Raw genomic sequence first — 21,606 nt, 5'->3', positions numbered from 1 at the left:
CTTTAACCAAATTCACTAAATAGTATCCCAATGGAAGGGCTGAGATGGTAGGAATGGGAGTAAAGAGAATGCCCCACTGGTTTTATTTGAGGAAAAAAAAAAGAGCAGCTGATAAATTCTCCTGGGAACTAAGGGGGCTACCTTTGTGGCTCAGCTGGTAAAGAATTCGCCTGCAATGCGGGAGATGTGGGTTTGATTCCTGGGTTGGGAAGATCCTCTGGAGAAGGGAAAGACTATCCACTCCAGTACTCTAGCCTGGAGAATTCCATGGACTGTATAGTCGTCCACGGGGTTGCAAAGAGATGGAATTAAGGGGTGGGGGGGAATTAAGGGGGAATCAAGTTTCTGTGGAAAACTATACATAATTAGCATATTTTATAGATAAAATTTGCACTTACTTTTAACATTCATTGAAACTAAAATTCTTTTCTTGAAATCGCACAATTTTATAATATGGTCAAGAATCCATGCAATGCTTTCCTTTCGTAACTATACCTACAATGAACTATTACCAAGAAGCAAGGTAAAAGCTTTCAATCTGGGCTTCAGGCAGTGACTGAGCTATGGCTTCACACCATCTGTCCTCCTGAAGCTATCACCAGGAGTACATATTCTCTCAGAAGCAGCAGGTCTCAGCCAATATGGCTGCCATGTGAAAATGAGACAAGCAGGCATATTATCAATCCCCAAAACAACTCACAGGAACTGTTCAAAACAAACCACCTCAGGGGGCAGCCCCCACTTTCCTTTTGACTGTCAGCATGCCTGTCACCTGCACACCCACTAATAAACAAACACAAAAACGGTTCCGTGTCACTCTCCACACCAGCTCTCTCCTGCAGGGGGTTAACTTATTCAGAAAGCACGGCAGAGGAGGTAACTGAATCCTTTGAAGGGCGCAATCAGGTATTGTGAAAAAGCCAGGGTAATAACCATTGCCCTCTCTCTTCCTTTTCAAAAGGGCCGATACTTTTTTCCAATTCATACAAGTTAGATTGAAAGGTAGCAGTAGCTTCACAAAGCAGTCCTTAGAAAAGAAAAATAATTACTATTCATTGCCTTTGCTATGTGCCTAGCTTTGTTAAGAGCACAGTTTGTTCAATGTCATGGTTTAGGTGATTTGCTGGAACTAAACTACTGCTAAAGAAGAATCAATAGGCTTTGTGTCTATATTCTGACTCCTTTCCCTTAACTGGAACGTTTCCATTTTTCCCAAAGACCATTCTAATCAAAAACAAACTCTCCTTGGAGTTAGCTGCCCACCAGTTACCTTTCAGCCACTGTTCACATTAACTCTAGACAGTCTGCTAGAAGGAAAAACAAGCTTCCAAGGACTCAATCACAAAACCCGAGCCTTTCAGCACTTCTCTAGTTAAGAATACTTAGAAGAGTAAATTCTCTTTTATAAGGTTGTCAACAAAGAAGCCTCAAAGGTACCAGATTGTGGCAAACTGCTAAGGAGAAAAACAGTACCATAACATCTCCTTAGAAGAGGGAAAATTTACAGGCAAAAGAGAGGAAAGATGTTCTTTTAACCCACCTATTATTGTACTTTACAGGCTAAAGGAATTATGAAAATCTCCCTCATTTAATCTTGGCTTAATAAAATACATCTAGTCTCCAAGGTGAGGCTGGATGTTCACACAGAAACCTCAGAAAATTATGTTAAAAAATCTATAACCAGAAGAAAATCCCATATCAAGATCAATACCCTTGTACCATCTAATCCATAGTCTTACCCCTACCCCACAATTCTTCTTAAGGTTTTGGTCTCTGAAATAAGACTGCTTGAGTTTTAATACCAAACCAGTCAACTTACTAGCTGTGTCAACTTGGGTCAAGTTTCTTGGTTTCATGTGTAAAAAACAAAAATGCTAACATGGCTGTAATAGATATAAAAGCAGATAAGCAATGTAAAATACTTAACTCAATGCCTGGCATGTAATTAAAGCTCAATAATGATCAGTTGCCATTACTTTTTTTGTTATTACACTTCATTTCATCTCAGGCACCAGTTCTTCCAGAAAATCTTCCTAGAAATCTTCACCGAAGATTTCTGTCTTCTGCATAGCCTACATACTACCATTGCATTTCTCTCACTGGATCATATTCGTTTGTCCGCCTCAACATTCTGCCGTCTTGAAGAGCTAGGATTTTCACCTTTACCTCTGTATTTCTTATCCAGTCTCTCAGTCATGTCTGACTCTGCGATCCCATGGACAGCAGCACACCAGGTTCCCCTATCCTTCACCACTTCCTGGAGTCCACTCTAACTGATGTCCATTGAGTCAATGATGCCATCCCACCATCTCATCCTCTGTCGTCCCCTTCTCCTCCTGCCCTCAATCTTTTCTAGCATCACGGTCTTGTCCAATGAGCTGGCTCTTCCCATCAGGTGGCCAAAGTATCGAAGTTTCAGCTTCAGCATCAGTCCTTCCAATGAACATTCAGGGCTGATTTCCTTTAGGATTGACTGGTATGATCTCCTTGCAGTCCAAGGGACTCTCAAGAGACTTCCCCAGAACCACAGTTCAAAGGCATCAATTCTTTGGCACTCAGCCTTTTTTATTGTCCAGCTCTCACACTGTACATGACTACTGGAAAAACCATAGCTTTGACTATATGGACCTTTGGAGGCAAAGTAATGTCTGCTTTTTAATATGCTGTCTAGGTTTGTCATAGCTTTTCTTCCAAGGAACAAGCGTCTTTTAATTTCATGGCTGCAGTCACTGTCCCCAGTGATTTTGGGGCCCAGGAAAATAAAGTCTGTCACCGTTTCCATTGTTTCCCCATCTATTTGCCATGAAGTGATGGGACTGAATGCCATGATCTTAGTTTCTTAAGCCAGCTTTTTCGCTCTCATTTTTCACCTTCATAAAGAGATTCTTTAATTCCTCTTCGCTTTCTTCCATAAGGGTGATGTCATCTGCATATCTGAAGTTATTGATATTCCTCCTGCAATCTTGATTCCAGCTTGTGCTTCATCCAGTCGGGCATTTCACATGACGTACCCTGCATTTAAGTTAAACAAGCAGGGTGACAATACATGTACTCCTTTCCCAATTTTGAACCAAGCTCTTGCTCCATGTCCAGTTCTAATTGTTGCTTCTTGACCTGCATACAGGTTTCTCAGGAGGCCGGTAAGGTGGTCTGGTAATTCCCATCTCTTGAAGAATTTTCCACAGTGTGTTGTGATCCACAGTCAAAGGCTTTACTGTAATCAATGAAGCAGAAATAGATGTTCCTCTGTAATTCTCTAGCTTTATCTATGATCCAAAGGATGTTGGCATTTTGATCTCTGGTTATTCCGCCTTTTCTAAATCCAGCTTGTACATCTGGAAGCTCTCTGTTCACATACTGTTGAAGCCTAGTTTGAAGGATTTTGAGCACTACTTTACTAGCGTGTGAGATGAGTGCAATTGTGCGGTAGTTTGAGCATTCTTTATTTAGCATTGCCTTTCTTTGGGATTGCAATGAAAACTGACCTTTCTAGTCCTGTGATCACTGCTGAGTTTTTCAAATTTGCTGGCATGTTGAGTGCAGAACTTTAACGGCATCTTTTAGGATTTGAAACAGCTCAGCTGGAATTCCATCACCTCCACTAGCTTGTTCGTGATGCTTCCTGAGGCCCATTTGACTTCATACTCCATGATGCCTGGCTCTAGGTGAGTGATCACACCATCATGGTTATCTGGGTCATCAATATCTTTTTTGTATAGTTCTTCTGTGTATTCTTACCGCCTCTTCTTAATATCTTCTGCTTCTGTTAGGTCCATACCGTTTCTGTCCTTTATTGTACCCATCTTTGCATAAAATGTTCCCTTTGTATCTCTAATTTTCCTGAAGAGATCTCTAGCCTTTCCCATTCTATTGTTTTCCTACATTTCTTTGTATTGTTCACTTAAAAAGGCTTTCTTCTCTCTCCTTGCTATTCTCTGGAACTCTGCATTCAGATGCATATATCTTTCCTTTTCTCCTTTAACTTCTCTTTTTTCTGAGCTATTTTTAAGGCCTACTCAGACAACCATTTGCCTTTTTGCATTTCTTTTTCTTGGGGACGGTTTTGATCACCACCTCCTGTACGTTAGGAACCTCTGTCCACAGTTCTTCAGGCATTCTATCAGATCTAATCCCTTGAATCTATTTGTCACTTCCACTGTATAATTGTAAGGGATTTAATTTAGATCATACCTGAATGGCCTAGTGGTTTTCCCAATATTCTTCAATTTAAGTCTGAATTTTGCAGTAAGGAATTCATGATCTGAGCCACAGTCAGCTCCTGGTCTTGTTCTGCTGACTGTGTAGAGCCTCTCTATCTTTGGCTACAAAGAATACAATCTGATATCAGTATTGACCATCTGGTGATGTCTAGGTGTACAGTCATCTCTTGTGTTGTTGTAAGAGGGTGTTTGCTATGACCAGCGTATTCTCTTGCAGAACATTCTCTGTATTTGTAGCGCGTTTTCTGTATTTGTTGACAGAGCAAAATGCTTGGCATATAGTAGGCATTCAAAAATCTTTAAATGTATTTAAAAATTGGGTAAACTTTTAAAATTATGTTATTTTCTTAACTAACAATATCTGTCAAAAGATGTCAGTTCTAATTTGGAATTACTTAAGTTTTAGTCAGACTCTTAATGTTATTTCATTTCCTTAGCTAAAAGAAGGGAGGGATAGGAGAGAAAACCAAAGTTCTCAGTTCACTAAGAAATGAGAAAGAGCTTTTTGAATTAAATTGGGGAGAGCACTGAATGGCAGGTATGACGAGAGACGTGCAAAATTAGAAACTAAAGAAAAGCCAAATGGATTAAAAAAGAGATAATGGAATCTAACATAACCAGCTAGGATACAGCCTTTCCTGCCTAACACCGAACTGAAAAATCTTTTCAAATCACAAAGCAATCTTTCCTCATGAAAGGACCAACCGATTTCCAGTTGCCTGAGTTATCTATTTCAGACCACTCCACTTCACTCAAAGGCAAGATAGGCTTTCACCATGGAACTTTCAGAACAAAGCATCGGTGGAGAATAGCTTCCCAGTTCAACTAGGCAAATAGTCATCCATCACCGATGACATTTAGATCCATTCAATTTCCCTTCACCTGAGTAATGATGAAAAGAAAAAGAAAAGGACACATCTAAGTTCTGGTCACCTAGATGAATGGAAACCAGTCCACCACAATTCTATCACTTTTAGTTTCTACCTGATACTTATTAATAAATCAAAAGTTTGCATTAATTGGACAGGTTGCTATAAAGTTTCAAAAGATGTATCTGTTAAGATTTAGTTGAAAGCCATTTTCACAACCAAGTCATAAGTGAGAGTAAGAATCAAAATGCTGGTATAGCTGAAAATAGCTCTCCTACCATAAAGTCACCTGCTTAGAAAAGAGCCAGTCATCAGGAGCTTTATAATATTTAAAGGCAGATTGAAGGCAAATGATTAAACCATGTATTTAAGAGAAACTGTGACTGGGGGTTACACTGCTGCGTATCACACACTCAGAATCTCCTGCTTTGCTTTTTCTCCCACCACCTTATGACTAAAAGACTCTGGAGAACGCTGTCAGCAAGGAGAACACGCCTCCAAGCCACAGCGGGAAGGAGCCCACATCTCTCTGTGTAACACTGTCTTCATATTCAAAAAGCACAGGTATCAAATGATAATAGACAACTTCGGCCTGTGAATAAAAGTGGTCTTAAGAAGAAAGACTTTTTTCCCCAAAGAGAAAAGCTGCAGGATATGATGCCAAGAATCAAGCAATTCTCTATACAGCCCACTTGTAAATGTTATCGTTAAGAACCTGCAGCTGATTGCTGTCTCTGACTGCAGGGCTGATAAATTATTTGCATTCACAATCATACCAACCTTCTTTGGAAACCCACACAATGAACCTTGAATCAGAGCACTGTTTTGTTTCAGGGGAAGGTTTTTTTTGGTTTTGGTGGGTTTGGGATTTTTTTTTTTTTTTTGCTTTGCTTTGCTTTTTTTTCCCTTTTTCTCTTTTTTTGCTGGCTGGTTTTGTTGTTTCTAAAGAGAAGGTCATTTAGAGGGCTGCAGCAGAGATATGTAAATTAAATAAAACAGCAGTAAGCGTGAGAAGAAATAAGAAAATAATATAGCAAACCATGTAGTGTTACTTCAGCAGATATGGCCAATAGAGAAAAATTTCATGTCAATTTATCTATTAAAAAAATCTCTCCTTTTGGAGTATTATGTAAGTCTCATAAAAAAAAAAAAAAAAAAACCTGCAGTGGGCTGAACTGGGACATGCGAGGACTCAATACTACCAAGTTTCAGATTCTTAAATATCTCAAACCACTTTTTGCTTATAGCAAATAAAATGCAAAGCTACAGATGCTTTCTCATCGGTGTGTAAATGAAAGCAAAACTGTATGAGTAGTTAGTATTCTTAGAATTTTTAAGAGTCAGTTTATTTAAATTAAACCAAAGCTTATCTGTATCTGTACAGAAATAAAAATAATCTTCCTAGGGCTCTTCTTCTCTAGACTTTACAGAGCTGTACATAGTCTTCCCTTTACCTTTCCCTCTGCAACAGAGAAGTGAAGGAGCTCTGTAGGGTAAAAGCCACGTCAAATGAATCTGAGAGAAGTTAAAAGGGGTTAGAGTATCACTTCTCTCACCAGCCCGCTATAGAGCAGGATTCAGCTCTTCCCTGCGCCACTCATTGTGCTCCCACAACACAGCCTGGAATTTACCATGCTTTTTTATGTCTCTACATCTATCTTCGCCTCCATAGTGTGAACACTCCAATGGCAGGCAAGTGGGTTTTATTTAGCCAGGGACAGTGCTTGTTGACATGAATTATATGTATCTATAGTATATACTTACCATCTAGATATTAATGATCATTAATTATTTGAATTAAGCATCCTAGAGAAGTATTCGGAGAAGGCAATGGCACCCCACTCTTGCCTGGAAAATCCCATGGATGGAAGAGCCTGGTAGGCTGCAGTTCATGAGGTCGCTAAGAGTCAGACGCGACTGAGCGACTTCACTTTCACTTTTCACTTTCATGCATTGGAGAAGGAAATGGCAACCCACTTCAGTGTTCTTGCCTGGAGAATCCCAGGGACAGAGGAGCCTGGTAGGAGGCAGTCTATGAGGTCACACAGAGTCAGACACAACTGAAGCGACTTAGCAGCAGCAGCAGCAGAGAAGTATTAAAAATGCAGTAAGCATATAACAATATACATAAAGCACCAAACATTACAAATATTAGAAAAGTATATTAGAACAGTGTAATCTAGTTAGTCAGTAACATTATGTAGTACTGACATTCAGATATTGTTTGGTATTGTTTAGTTTTTATTTACTGCAGATGTGTGGCTCTCAATAACTTCATTTTTATGATACCTTCATACATACACACATAAATACATATATATAAAAACGTGTGTGTGTGTGTGTGTGTGTGTGTGTGTGTGTGTGTAGGTATTTTTCTCCTATACTTCCATTTTCAAGTTGATTGTAATTCTCACATTCAACAGAGAGAAATAAAAATTTGGGCAAAATGGTCAACATTCCTCCCTACCCAAGTATCTAGTACAGACTCTACCTAGCCACAGAGAAATAGCCTTTCCTTATGCTCATCTGTAAAATGGCAATATTTCTCTGTGGCTTCAAAGTGACACTAATTCTAGGCAGGCAATAAAGATATCCAAATGCCCCTTGGCCTCTTGCTCTCTCTCTCACATACACACACTCCCCACAGACACACAGAAAACCCTTGAAAACACACTGTTTGTGGAGGGCCTTCACCCTTCTACCTCTTCCTCCCTAATGACAGAGGCAGCCATGCTGCCAAGGCAGCAACCCCCACATGAAATATGAAAGAGTGGGGGCGAAACAGCTCAATCAAACAGCTTGGGGAAGGAAAGGAGGGTATGCTTGTCAGCGAAACTCTCCATGAAAAGGCCAGAAAACTTTTCCTTCTGCCATGACTATCCTGGGCAAATCTGCCTGCTCTAGATCTACCTACCTGCACTTAAGAGATCAAGCCCTCCCTTTAACCTTTCACAGAAGAGGTAATATGAAAACTCACCCCATTATCTGAAAAGTGCATCATGAGAAACGTCAGGGTGCAGCTTATGAGCATACTCTGGAAAGCACAGCTAAGAGCAATTCTGAAAACCAAGGAGGAAAGGAAGAGCCAGAAGCTTCTGTCAGGCTGGGGCGGGGCCTCCACAAGGGCAGAAAATCTCCCTCCGTCAGGTCCAGAGGTGGCTGGGGCCACGGGGGCCTCCAGTAAGTGGGGACTGGGCAGGGCAAACAAGGCCCTCACAGACAGAACTTCCTCTGCGGTATCCCTGATACTACATCTGGAGGTTCACAATGGGGTTCACAGGTAGTAGTTATTTCTATCTGGAATAATAATTTCCTAAACTTTCTACATTAAGCATGCATGACTTTTATAATAAAAAAAGAAACAGCTAAAGAAATCAAACAAAAACCAAGCAGCTACAGAGACTGATGAAGGGGAATGCACAGCTAGAAGAGCAGCTTGGTGGTGCTTCAGCACAGGGGGCTATTTTGCTTCAGGCCAAAAGCCACAGACTGACCCAGCAGGATGCAACTTTCTGAAGTGGAACCTGGCTCTTCAGCATCTCTCTACAAGGTTGCTTCATTTATTCTGATTAACACTCACTCATTCTACCAGGCCAACTTCCATAAGCTTCCAGCTGACTCAGGTTGCCCTCAGTTAAGGACAATAAGCACTGAATTGTATCAAAAAAAAAAGAAGAAGAAGAAACAGAATTCTTTCTTTATAGGCAGAATGGCTGTCCCTTCAAAGTTTTAAGCCTAAATCTGAAATTAGAGTACAGAAGTAAAACCCAATCAGTATAAGCTCCTCATCTTCCAGGACTGGTAATTCCCCTTATTACCTAAAAGTGAGAGAATCCATAAGCATTTATTTTAAATTGCTGCTGGATCTGAATCAAAGTATAACGTTAAGCCAGTTGGAAGAAAGAAAGCATTCCTAAACTCCTGTCATTTGCCAGGAGAGTGTTAAAATAGGAAATGGGATGAGCCACATTAGGCATCCATCTTTAGGGGCAGAGTCTGCAGCTGGTGGAGTTGGATAGGCCTTGGCCAGCATTCCTCTCTGCTTCTGTTTCTGCTAGAACAAAGCCTGTTAATTCATTATTCAGGGACATTCATAATTTCTTATCATCCCTGGGTATTTTATAGTTTTCTTTTGTGACTGACCAGACAAGTTTAGGATTAATAAAATGTGGTGCTTTCCTTGCACAGGGACTGTTCACCTGATAGCCTAGTAACAGACCTGATGCAAAAAGGATTTTCAAGAGCTGACTGGCTGGGTATATCTAATACCCATGACATCACCAGAAGACACACATACACTTCCAAATCGGAGCAAGGGCTGCAGCTGTCACACTTTTTCCTAATCTCCAGATAACTACCCTCACTGCTTATTCAGGGATGTGGGTTATTAATGGTGGAGAGAGTGGGCTGGGTTGAAAGGAAAGCTGGATATACTGTATTAATAGACAGGGGCTTCACCTACATAATTCTCAGCAGAAGGTTCCTCTACTAAGACCAGCCTGAGACATCACATTCTCTAGTCTCTTAGGATTCTGCAAGTAAAACTGGGTCTCTCTTGTCATTGAATTACCTTGAGACCCTAGGGAGACCTCTGCCTCTTTGAAGGGAACCTTGATAGCAGTAACATCACCCCTGTCGAAGAGAATTTCTTTTCCCTAGTAATGGCCAAGGAATCACTAGGCTGCAAACTCCAAGAGGGTAGAGACCATGTCTGCCTTCCTCACCACTGCATTTCTAATGTCTAGGATGGCAGGCACCCAATAAATACGTTTTGAAGGAAGGAACTAACTCTGCAAGCTACTTCTGACATAAAATCCAAAAATGCTATTGGAGTAGCCCCAGGCAAAACACTGCCCTGACTATAAGAACCAACCTGGCCTAGGACAAGAGTCTGCCAAACATGGGCAGATCATCAGTGTTGGAGGAAGTGAACCAGGGCTGAAGGCCAGCAGAGCAGAGCCCTCTTCCAGAGGAGAAGGATCCCTGACTGAAGGACCAAACAAGTAGCCAGTCTTGCTCCTCAGGGGTATGTTACAGGAAATACAAACAGAGTTCACTTTGTCATGGGCTTCAACCAACCTCAGACCTGAATGGAGGCCTACTTTTCCTGACAATGCAGAAAGGCCAGCTGCCTACAGTATACTTCAAAAAATGTGGGGACTGATGTCCCACTAGAGGTTTAAGAAGCCAACAGAGACCTCAAATCCACTGCCGACTGGGCCGTCTCGGGATGAGACAAGAATCCAACTAGTCAGGGTTTTTTATGTCATTATATCACAATGACTAACATTTGCTAAATTGTTATTTATGTACCTCGGAGAAGGCTAAGCACTTTGCATAAACATTTCAGTTAATCTTCATAACAACCGTATCAGAGGTACTGTCATTCTTGTTTTGTAGATGAAGAACCTGATGAAAGATGAATTTCAGTAATACCACCCAGTATATAATAGAAGCAGGGCTCAGATTCAGGCTTGTCTGACTCCCAAGTCCATGCTCCAGGGTCTTGACCACTCTGCCTCCTGTTTCTTGCTCAGCTGATGAACTAGGTAGGTGGTCAAGACCAATTCTTATAACTTCTCTCTAAAGCATATCCAGCACTATCTGGAATCAAAAGTGGCTAAAAGATCTTAACAATATGGGCTGACTTTTCTCAAGGCAGTTCCTGGATGGAGGATCAGAAAGAAAGTTCAAAAGGTAGGCCCTCAAACCAAGAGCTGGGCATTTCAACCCAAACCCTTCAGTACTACTGTCAACCACAACTGGCACTTGCCAAGAGCATGTGCCAGAGACTGAACAGCGGCATGTGCCATCTACCTCTGTGGAGAATGAATCCTGTTGCTGTTTTAGCAGTTGACTTTCAGCAACCCCTGAGAGGAATTCAGGGTAGAGACTGAAGCACTCTGCTCCAGGGAAGAACTGGTGGAACAGGTCTTTAGATAATTAGATATTTTCAGGAACTGATTTATGATCCCAATCCTTCCATCTCTTCATATCTAGAAAAGCACCCTTCATGGTGACATAAGCTCCTCCTGAGCAGCAGAAAACCTTTTGTAAATTAAGTGCATGATTGCATTGAACTCCCACTTCACCAAAATCTTATATATTATTGATTCTCCCCTCAATGCCTCTTTGGAGCAATCTCTCAGACCTATCTGAGGTGCTTCCTCCCAGGCTGCAGTCTTCATTTTGCCCCAAATAAAACAATTCACAACTCTCAAACTGTGCATCTTTTTTAGTTAACACTACTCACCGAAGCATAGATGTCCAAAGAGTAACCACACACACGGTCTTGATCACATTTCTGCTCATTCCACACAATGCCTTGAACTGCAAGCTGTTCCAATTAGTAGGACTTTTATACAACCTCCAAAATAAGCCAAAAGACCATATTTTGGTCCTGTATTTGTTATCCTGTTTTTATAAATTCCTCCACTATTTTACTATTTTCTCCCTGAGGAATTTCTAGGAGAGTCAATTTAAAACAGTTTTTAAATTGAATTGGATTTACTGCCTAATTACACTACTTTCTTAACCCTCTTTGTCACACAAGTTAGGAAATAAGTTTGTGTCTGCATAAAACGCAAATAGAACCCACCAGAATTATAGTTTCCCCAGTGAGAGAGAAGGACTTAAGATGATTATCTTTCGTTCACCTGAAACTCTCACAGCATTGTTAAATGGCTATACCCCAATACAAAATAAAAGGGTAAAAAGACAAAAAAGATGATTATCTTTTACTGGAGAGTATTTAAGCAAGAGACAATTACTTCATTTCATGGGGAGAGAGGCTAACTTAAGATATTTCTGACTGGTCTTACTTAGGTCAATTAAATTGTGATGTAAGAAGACGCCACAGCCTTGTTCAATGCTTGATGAATTTTAGAATCAAAGAGCTTGTATGGTTTATGTTAACAGCCAGAAAACCCTACCTTCCCCCAGCTGTCGTGTACTCAAGTCATTATCACAATCTGAGGAGACAGATTTAGGATTAATAATTTATTACCTTCCTGTACTGCAATGTAGTTAAGAATATAGGACAGTTTGGCAGGAAAAAGTTGCTGCTGAAGGCTCACTGCTATGAGGTATATAGTCCCTTAGTCATTCACCTTAAATTAGGTGCCCAGTAGATACAAGAAGAGCAGCGATATAATGCCACCTAAAAAGTTTCCTGAATATGCTTTTCTCTAATATAAAAAAAGAGAAATATATCATTCTCTTAAAGGAAAAAGACACCACTTGGTCTGACTGGCACACCAGGGGCTACAGCTCTCAAAGCACAGTGCAACGAACACGTGGGGGCAGAGGAGGAAGTGAGCTCAGGTGCCTTCTGTCCGCCAAGGGCAAATGCAAGCAGGTATGAGGGCAAAATGGGGACGCAGCCAGCCGGCGGGGGAAGGCCTCTCGCTAAGCCAGACACTGCCTGAGTCCCATCTGCAGCCTCTGTGGGGGTGAGGGTCAGAATTAATCTCTCCCACCCAGAGTTTAGGACTAATTGAAAAAATAAAACATGGCAGTTAGAGGTACATGGAGACCAAAATATCTTTATAAGGGATAAGGTGCCTGGAAAACATAGCTTAGATGTACAATCACAAATGCATTTCCTAATAATTTCCTATACTGAATTAAAACTTATCAACTGGACAAACATAGGCTGCTCTGCCATGGGCAGACCAGTTAGAGCATGGCAGGGAGAGAACACATGGAAATTCTCAAGACTAGCCATTCCCTACCACAGAATTCTTTTCCAGTATCACTAATCAGAAAAATCACTTTTCCATTCCTGGAGAGAATCAGAAGGGGTCGGGGGAAAAGAACAAAAATAATCTTCCTGGGAAGTGAAGTGTCCACTTAATGGACCAAGACTGAAAAAACAGCATAGGAAAGACTGATTCTCCTTAACGTATATATTCCAAAGTGGTCCTATCTCAAACATTATCTTTAGGTTAACCCAACAAACCTTTATTGCTACCTACTACATGCTATTGGGGAAGGAAATGGCAACCCACTCCAGTACTCTTGCCTGGAAAATCCCATGGACGGAGGAGCCTGGTAGGCTATAGTCTATGGGGTCGCAAAGAGTCGGACACGACTGAGTGACTTCACTCACTCACTCACTACATGCTATATGTCAAGTAAGTAATTATAAGTAAGACAACTTCATGAAGTAGACACATAAGTAAGTATAGTAGACTTTCGCTCCCAGCTATGACGGAGTATGCTGGTACAAGACTCATCATCTATACAAATAACTATAAAACTGGACAGAATACTTAAGACAACTGCTTTCCATCAGGAGATAAGAGTGTAAGGTTACAATCCCTGGGAGAAGGGAAACTTGAAGTGAGCCCCAAAGTTGCCCAGTTCTCTTTTAAGGAACAGTTTCTCATCCACAGCACAGAAACCTGGGACCCAAACAGTACAGAGTAACATCAAGGCCAAGTGGCAGAGCTCTGAGTGTGGCTAGAACCTGAGTGGCGGGACACTGGACAAGGAGCTGTGAAAACAGGGAAATCCCAAAAGGCTGAGGGCTGGGACATAAAGGCTCACAAAGGTTTGGATATACTAAATGCTACAGCGATGAGAAGGAAACAGAAACACTAGAAGTCAAGCAGTGTTGGGGTAGGAATAAGGAGCATTCTAGAACTCCAGCTCTGCCAAAGTGAAGAAATCACACTAACAACACATATCAGCAGGCACTAGAAAGGCCTTTAGGAGTAAGAATCACTTTCAAGGGCAAGACCTACGCTGAACCTCTCCTCTCAAAGCCTAAAACCACACAGTGCAATATGGCATAATAACAAAGCAATGTATAGATAATATGAGAAGATTAAAGAAAAAGTTCAAATCAGAGGCTTCAGGGAAAGCACCAGAGAGGAGTTTATGTTTACCTGAATCAGAACACATCAGGCAAAATGGTAACGGCACAGGCAGAGAAATAGAGCACTCTACGTGGAAACATGAGACGGCACTCTGCAAATAGCGAGTTGAAAGTGGAGGAGAAAAGGGAGTATAGAATGACTCAGGGACTTATATACCTCAGAGAATGAGTTGAGATGGTCTTTGCGCTGGGGGCTTCCCTGGTGGCTCAGTGGTAAAGAATCCACCTGCAAGGCAGGAGATGCAAGAGACATGGATTTGATCCCTGGGTGGGGAAGATACCCTGGAGGAGGAAATGGCAATCAACTCCAGCATTCTTGCCAGGAAAATCTCAGACAGAGGAGCCTCATGGCATACACGGTCTTTGTACTGCTACAGGGAATAAAGGAGGAAGTGGGGTAAAAGATGATGAGTTCAGTCTTGATACATTAAGTTGGAGATATGTGACGTACAGGTGGCTACATGGTCTGCGATCCAGCAGAGAAGGGAATGAACACATATAGATTTGGGAGCAGTGAGCATACAGGTTACAACTAAGGGAAAAAATGAGATTGCCCACGGTGGGCACACAAGAAAGAGTAGAAACAGAACTCTGAAGAGCAAAACATTTAAGGGACAAGCTGAGAAGAGACTGAGGGAAGAATAATTAGAAAGTGCGATCCAGCAGCTGAAAGGAGAACAAAGAAAAGCATGGTTGTAACTAAAGGCAACTGAGAAGAGGGCATCCAGAAAGCAGCCAAAGGTGCCAAACGCAGCAGGGGCGTTGAGTAAAAAGTAACGGTGTCAAACTAGGGAGGCCATGGTTAGCTCGGTAAAGGCCAGGCTTTAGGCAGAAGCCAGACCTCACTGGTTCAGAAGAGGGCAGAGGCGGGAAAACAGAGACAATAAATGTGGTGTGCTTGCTCAGAAAGCTTCCCTGGCTGGGAAAGACGAAGCCAGGAATCCGGCCAGAGATCCCTCACAAAGAACAATGCTTGGCTCAATAAATATTTGTGAAATGAATAAGCAGTCATAAAAAAATAAAACAAATAAATGATCTGCACCCATCTGGTTGTTTGACTAGCCCTTGTTTGCTACTGCGTCGGTCTGTCTGTTGGCAAACCGGATACGTATTAGGCCCAAGCCAAGTTCCATTTCCTTCACAAAGCCTCCCCTGATTTTTCTCACCTTCTACAACCTCCCCTACGACAAACAAAAAAACAGAGAATAACAAGTGTTGGTGAGGACATGGAGGAACGTTCTGGAACCCTCATACGCTGCTGGTGGAAATGTAAAACGATGCAGCTGCCGTAGTAAACAAAAAAAGTTAAACAGTTACCATATGATTCAGCAACTCTACTATATAAAACAAAATCTATACCTGAAATATTATTCAGCCATGAAAAGTAAAGTGGTACCGAAACATGTTACAACATGAATCTTGAAAACATGGCCCTAAGTGAAAGAAGCTAGACATAAAAGGCCACTTACTGTATGAATCCAATTATATTAAATGTCCAGAAAAGGCAAACTCCTAGAGTCGGAACGTAGATTAGTGGCTTCCAGAAGCTAGAGAAGGGAGAAACAGGGAATGACTGCTAACAGGTATGAGGCTTCTCTTAGGAGATAAAATGTTCTGGAATTAAATAATGGTATTATACCTCAGTTAAAAAATACCTCTAATCTCTCATTACAGAACTCCTAAATTTTACCTATTTAGCCCAGTATCTACTGATTTATATTGAGTAAAACTGCTCTTTTCAGTGAGAGAGAGGTTCCTTGAAAACAGACAGTTTTCTCCTGGACTATTTTACTAGCTTCCTAACAGATATCCTTACCTCTGGCCCTCATCTCCCTCCCCTTGCCATCTTTCTCCCATCCGCACCATCACCATTTTCTATATTTTAGTAAAAATGTTCCAGGAATGTACCAGTATCACTCTTCTGCTCAAAGTTTTAATAGCTCCCAATTTTCTAAGGCAATGTTCTCCAAAGTAGGGTTTTTGCTTACCAGAGGTACACAAGACAAATTATGGAGTTATGAAAAGAAAATATTAAAACTATTAATACTTGTTTTTAGTTGATCTTATTAAGGTTTTGCTTTTGGAATCTCTTATAAACATAAGACTTTAGCACAATGGTGCTTGTTTATAATGTATAAACAAAAATTGGAGCACATCCTCAACTTTTTTATGGATATGAGTGCATAATCAAGAAAATTTGTAGACCACCTGCCTTAAACAATTAAAATCAAAGCTGCTTTCTATGGTATATAAGATCCCTCATTACCTGGCCACCATCTACCTCTTCAGAAGTCACCATTCCAGCTTTGCTCTTTTTATTTCAGCAGCACTAATCTGCATAGAGAGTTTCCTTTATTTACCAAGCTGTTTCATAATTTTGTGCTTTTGCTCTTTCAATCCCATTGCCTGGGAATCGCCTTCAAATTCAACCTTCAGCATTCTGTCAGGCATCAGCTTCCCTGGAAAGAACGCTTTAGTCCTCGCCATTCTTCTCTAAGCTGAACACGTCTCTGGTTGCAGCAGAACTCTGGGCACTGCACCCCTCCATCTTTTCACTCACCACATCATAGTATTTACACATCTATCTCCCTCGTTAAATGAGGAGTTCTTCCAGGGCAAGAACCACATCATACTCATCTTTATTAACCTCGTGCTTCATCCAGGACCATAATCCTAGTAAGTTCTAAAAAACTGGTTCCGAGTTGAATCTTTTTTCTCTGTACTCTAAATACTTACTAACTCTGTAGTCTATTTCCCAGAAGCAAGGGAACCATAGTAAACATTTTCACAGCCAATTGTTAGCTTCAGGTGTACATTAGCTTCAATGACTCATCTTGGTTTAGCTTTCCAAGGCTGGTTCTGGCCCTTTAAATGTTAACATATTTTTGAATTGTTATTATATATGTTAAAAGGTTAACATGTTTGTGAATTGAAATGCCAAACATTAGGTACGCTTGGAAAGAACTTAAAGAGCAACTGGGTGAGGATACTGATTTCAAAGTGAAGGGAACCGTCCTTCTCAAAGGAAAGCAGGGTGTTTGCTTTGATATCCCTACTGCACCAGTAACAGAAGTACAGAAGAGTGGCAAGACTCATGACACTGGCCGTTTCCGGTGGCCACGGAGCAACCAGAGCTAGAAGCACCAAGGGAAGGATACTGCAACTTCCAAGGACAATGAGAAGGCAACAGAGGCTTCAGGGAACATCGCGAGGGCAACCAAGGTGTCAGGGGACAAGGGGAAAATAGAAGCTTCAGAGGACAGCAATCAGGAGGTGGCAACAAAAGTAACAGATTCCAAAACAAAGGCCAGAAGCAGAGTTTTAATAAAGCATTCGGGCAGTAATTTGAAGTAGAAGATTTATTTGGCAAAAACAGCAACATGAAACTGAACATTATTTTTCACACAAAGTTAAAAGCACATTGTATTTCTATTCTGACCACTTGGCCAGTTCCCATCTCTTTGAGAGAGAGAAGCTTCAGTTAAATTATTTCATCTGATTGATGACTGTCATTTATAACTGTACCGCTACTTCTGTCTCAGGTATTCCTTTGGAAAAGGTGTATGGATTCATTACAAACTCTAATGTATTGCCTATAGATTATAAGATAAAGTCAAGTATGCATCTGCTGATACTTTTTAAGTTGACCTGTCTTTATATTTAGAAATGTCTCTTAATAGTAGGCTTAGCTCAGATGGTAAAGAATGGTGACTCAGATGGTAAAGACTCTGCCTGCAATGCAGGAGACCCATGTTCGATCCCTGTGTGGGAAAGATCCCCTGGAGAAGGAAATGGCAACCAACTCCAGTGTTCTTGCTTGGACAATTCCACACAAAAGAGCCTGGCAGGCTATAGTCCATGGGGTTGCAAAGAGTCAGACACAACTAAGCAACTATCACTCACTCACACTATTTATCAATATCTTAATCAGATCATGCTGTTCTCAAAGGCATTACGTCTCCTTAAAATGTCTTCCCATATCTCTGCTCTGATTGTGTTCATTCTAAACTTTCACTCTCCAATGATACTTTGATTTTAATGTTTAATGATTTTAATGTTTAATTTTCAAGGGACAATTCCCTTATTGCTAATTTATTATTCAGTCAACAAATATTTTTATGGTGCATCTACTATATGCCAAGCCCTTGGTACTTGCTAGGAATAGCTGGCATAAGCAATAAAGGCAAAATCTCAGCTCTCAAGAAGCTGACAACCGATCGCAGGACTTTCCAAATTCTTGGGGTCACTTCACATTTGTCTCCAGATATTGATAATCCCCTCGTCCAAAATACTATTTTAAGCCATTTAACAATAACATTAGAAAAATAGTGATTCAATGGCTCACGAGGAAAACACAGAGCATCTTTTATCGAAGTGTTATCACTGCTTCCTAGCAGTGGGTTCTGGCACTGAACCCAAAAATGAAACAAAAAAGTAGCCCATTATACATAAGTCAATGTACACCTGGGGTTCTCCCAGAGACGAAAAACTGCTAAGTGATAAACAGGAACAGGGATGAGTAACTGCAGAGCTGCTTTCCTTTGGTTAGTTTTTCAAGAATAATTTCTATAATCCATGAACTAAAGACAACAACAAACCATCAGGCATGTATTTTATCAAGTAAAAACCAAACAAATTCATATGCAGATAAATACTGATTCAGGCTACCAACAACAGGACTTTGCTCCTATTGTTTTATTGTTGCTTTTTCAAATAGGGTCTACCCCCGCCTTATAAAAAGAGTTAACATGTACCCTGGAAAACACAGAAAAGAATCAATACAAAGAGTAATAACCAGTGGGGAGGGCTATGCTGTGCATCCCTTCACTCTCGCTGCAGGGAGATGGCTCAGCAGCTTCTCCTATGGAGGTTCCTGACCTCTGTCATCTCCGGGAAGCCCACTGAGGGTGGGTGGGCAGCCCTCGCCTCCAGGGCACTGTAGACCCCAAAAGTACAGTCCTAGTAACCTGACAGTAACACCCGGCTACTCCTGGTCAATAGACACCACCAGTGTCTGTACAAACTCTAACATCCAGGATGAACCTGACTTTCAAGACCAAGTTGTCAACACGGAGACACCAGTGGTTGTGGATTTCCATGTACCGTGTTGTGGTCCCTGCAAGATCTGGGGGCCAAGGTTAGAGGAAAGTGGTGACCAAGCAGCAGGGGAAGGAGGTGATGGCCTAGGTGGATACTGATGATCACACAGACCTCACTGTAGGGTAGGCTAACACGGTGGGCTGACACCGTGCCCACCGTGCTGGCCAGGAAGAACGGGGATGTGGTGGACAAGTTCGTGGACATCAAATGATGAGGACGAGCTGGAGACCTTCCTGAAGAAGCTGACCGGCTGACAAGCAGGAAGCATCCTGACTGCCCCTGCCCACCTGGGCCCCATGGTCCCAGGGGAACCCTGATAAAACTCACAGCCTTTCTTTGCTGGCCCTTCCCACCTCCTCCCTCTGTCCAGCCCCAAGCTTTGGAGACTAAGCCTCCAAACAAGGAGGCCAGGGTGGCCACCTGAGGGACAGGGCTGCTGCCCAGCTGAAAGAGTGGTCTCCCCCCTGCCTCCCAGCCCCACCTCTGTCTGCTCCCTCCAGGGCTTTTGGCCCTGCGCTAAGGATACTGGGACAGAGCCCTGGGGCCAGTCTGCAATAACGGTTTAGTCCTGTCTCCCTGTTCCCTTCTGATCTGAACACTGGTGTCTGGCTCATTTGCCTCCTGCATTTTCCTTTCCTGCTGCTGTTTTGTGAAAAGACAAAGAAGGAAAAAGAAACCCAAACAAGTGAAAATAAAATATATAATTCTCTCATTTTTCATAGGTCTGTAATAAAGAACTTTATGTGATCCTTCTATCGCCCACTGTGGAGAACAGACCCTGGGCCTTGTACTACATGACCCTGTATCCACACCCCCACCTCTCCTGCAGAGAGCCACATCCCTCTTTTCTCCCAGGTGCCAGGGCAGCGAACATGTGTTGGGCTGAGGGTATCCTGCAAACCCTTGACTCTGCAAGGCTCAGGACACTACTCTCCCTCACCATTAGCTGGCCCTTTGGTTCTTTGAGGCTTCACTGTGAAAAATTGGACCAATAAAGCTAGGGTTTACACTGAAAAAAAAAAAGAGAGATAATAATTCCACTACTCAAATATATATATATATATCTCACTTCAGACTTTCTGTTATACAAAAATATCTTTCTTTTCACAAAACTGACACCAATTTTGAACATGATTATACAATTGTGTATCATGTTTTTTCATGCTTAACATCAGGAGCATTTTCCATGTACTCGTTCTTTTAAAATGTTAATTTTTAAGTCAGATAATTATTTCACCATGTGGACAGGCCATAATTTCACCATACTCCCATTGTGGGGCAGGTAGCAGTAATGTTTTCCAACACAGAATAAATGAGTGTGGATGAATGCTCTCATTCACAACCATTTAAATATGTCCTTGAGGTAAATTCCTAAAAGGGGAATTACTAAGTCAAAGAACATGAACTTTTTTAGGATCCTGATTTATGCCAAAAAGGTCTCTATTCAAACTCTCCAGCACAACAGGAGAGCAACCACATCACCCCTTGGCAGCGCTAGATATTTCTACTTTGATCTTCATCAACATGATAGGTTAAAAAGGATTTCTCATTTTACTTCGCAGCTCTTTGGTCAGTAATGAGAATGAACATTTTTTAATGTGATAAATCATTTTAATTTCTTATTTATGATACTCTGTTTATGTCTATTATTCACTTTTGCTATTAGGACATTGTGCTTTTTAAAAAATTGATCTAGAAGAGCTCTGATAAATTAAAACACACAACAAATCTGACTGTCATGTATTGCCTGCATGTTCGTTCAGTTTGAACACACATGGATCTTGGTTCCCTCATGGTAAAAGCTCCAAACTTTTCTAAAATGGAACTGGTACAATCTAATTCCCATCAGAGCCACTCCTACCAAGTACCACCTCTTTACCTTTATACTCAATGTGTTCCTTAGGGTGTTGTTTTTAAGCACCAGGCTCACCAGGGATACGAAAGACTAGCCCAATGAACCCACAGCACTCTGTTTAACTAACTAGCTTGGAAAATACAAAAAACACTCAGAAAAGCTTCTTCCTCCCCTATAATCAGAATCCCTCAAATAACAAGCTGTTCATTCTGGTTCAGGGCAAAAAAAGCTGGCTTTGGTCCTTTAAAAGATCACCTGCGTTGGAAGGCAGCAAAGTAGAAGAAAAAGAGCATAAGCTCTAGAGTGGAAAAACCTGCATTTAGATTCCTGGCTCTGCTGTGCTCTTGCTGTGTGACCTTGGTCAAGTCATTTTGCTTCCCTGGGCCTCAATTTCCTAATTACAAAAAGAAATCTGTTTTAGGGTTATCATAAAGATTAAATTAAATACATAGTGTCTATAACCTGGGGTCTGGTATGCAGTAGGTTCACTTCAAAAAATGTGATTTTCCTACTCTGATGATGCTAAATCAGGTACTTATTTAATTCGAATAATCTTACATAAAATGTTGACCTGAAATAGCTAGCTGTCCCAGCAAAGCATCATCTGGGTAAAAAGTATTTAGGTCAGCTTTCTGTCAAATGCAATTTCCACTGCTATAATTATGCAATCATCAACCATCA

The 21,606-nt window shown here is 41.3% G+C and overlaps 1 protein-coding gene and 1 pseudogene across 2 annotated transcripts in view; one reads left to right on the top strand and one right to left on the bottom strand.

The window, feature by feature from the left end:
• Window positions 1-21,606, bottom strand: part of KIAA0319L (KIAA0319 like) — a 97,243-nt gene that overhangs the window by 71,366 nt on the left and 4,271 nt on the right. The gene's annotated exons all lie outside the window — the stretch shown is intronic.
• Window positions 18,681-19,456, top strand: LOC133244867 (thioredoxin, mitochondrial-like; annotated as a pseudogene).

Source organism: Bos javanicus, chromosome 3 (assembly GCF_032452875.1).
Source record: "Bos javanicus breed banteng chromosome 3, ARS-OSU_banteng_1.0, whole genome shotgun sequence".
In the NCBI taxonomy this organism is placed as follows: domain Eukaryota; kingdom Metazoa; phylum Chordata; class Mammalia; order Artiodactyla; family Bovidae; genus Bos; species Bos javanicus.
Note: the sequence above shows the minus strand (reverse complement) of the source record. Positions and strands in the feature narration are given on the sequence as shown.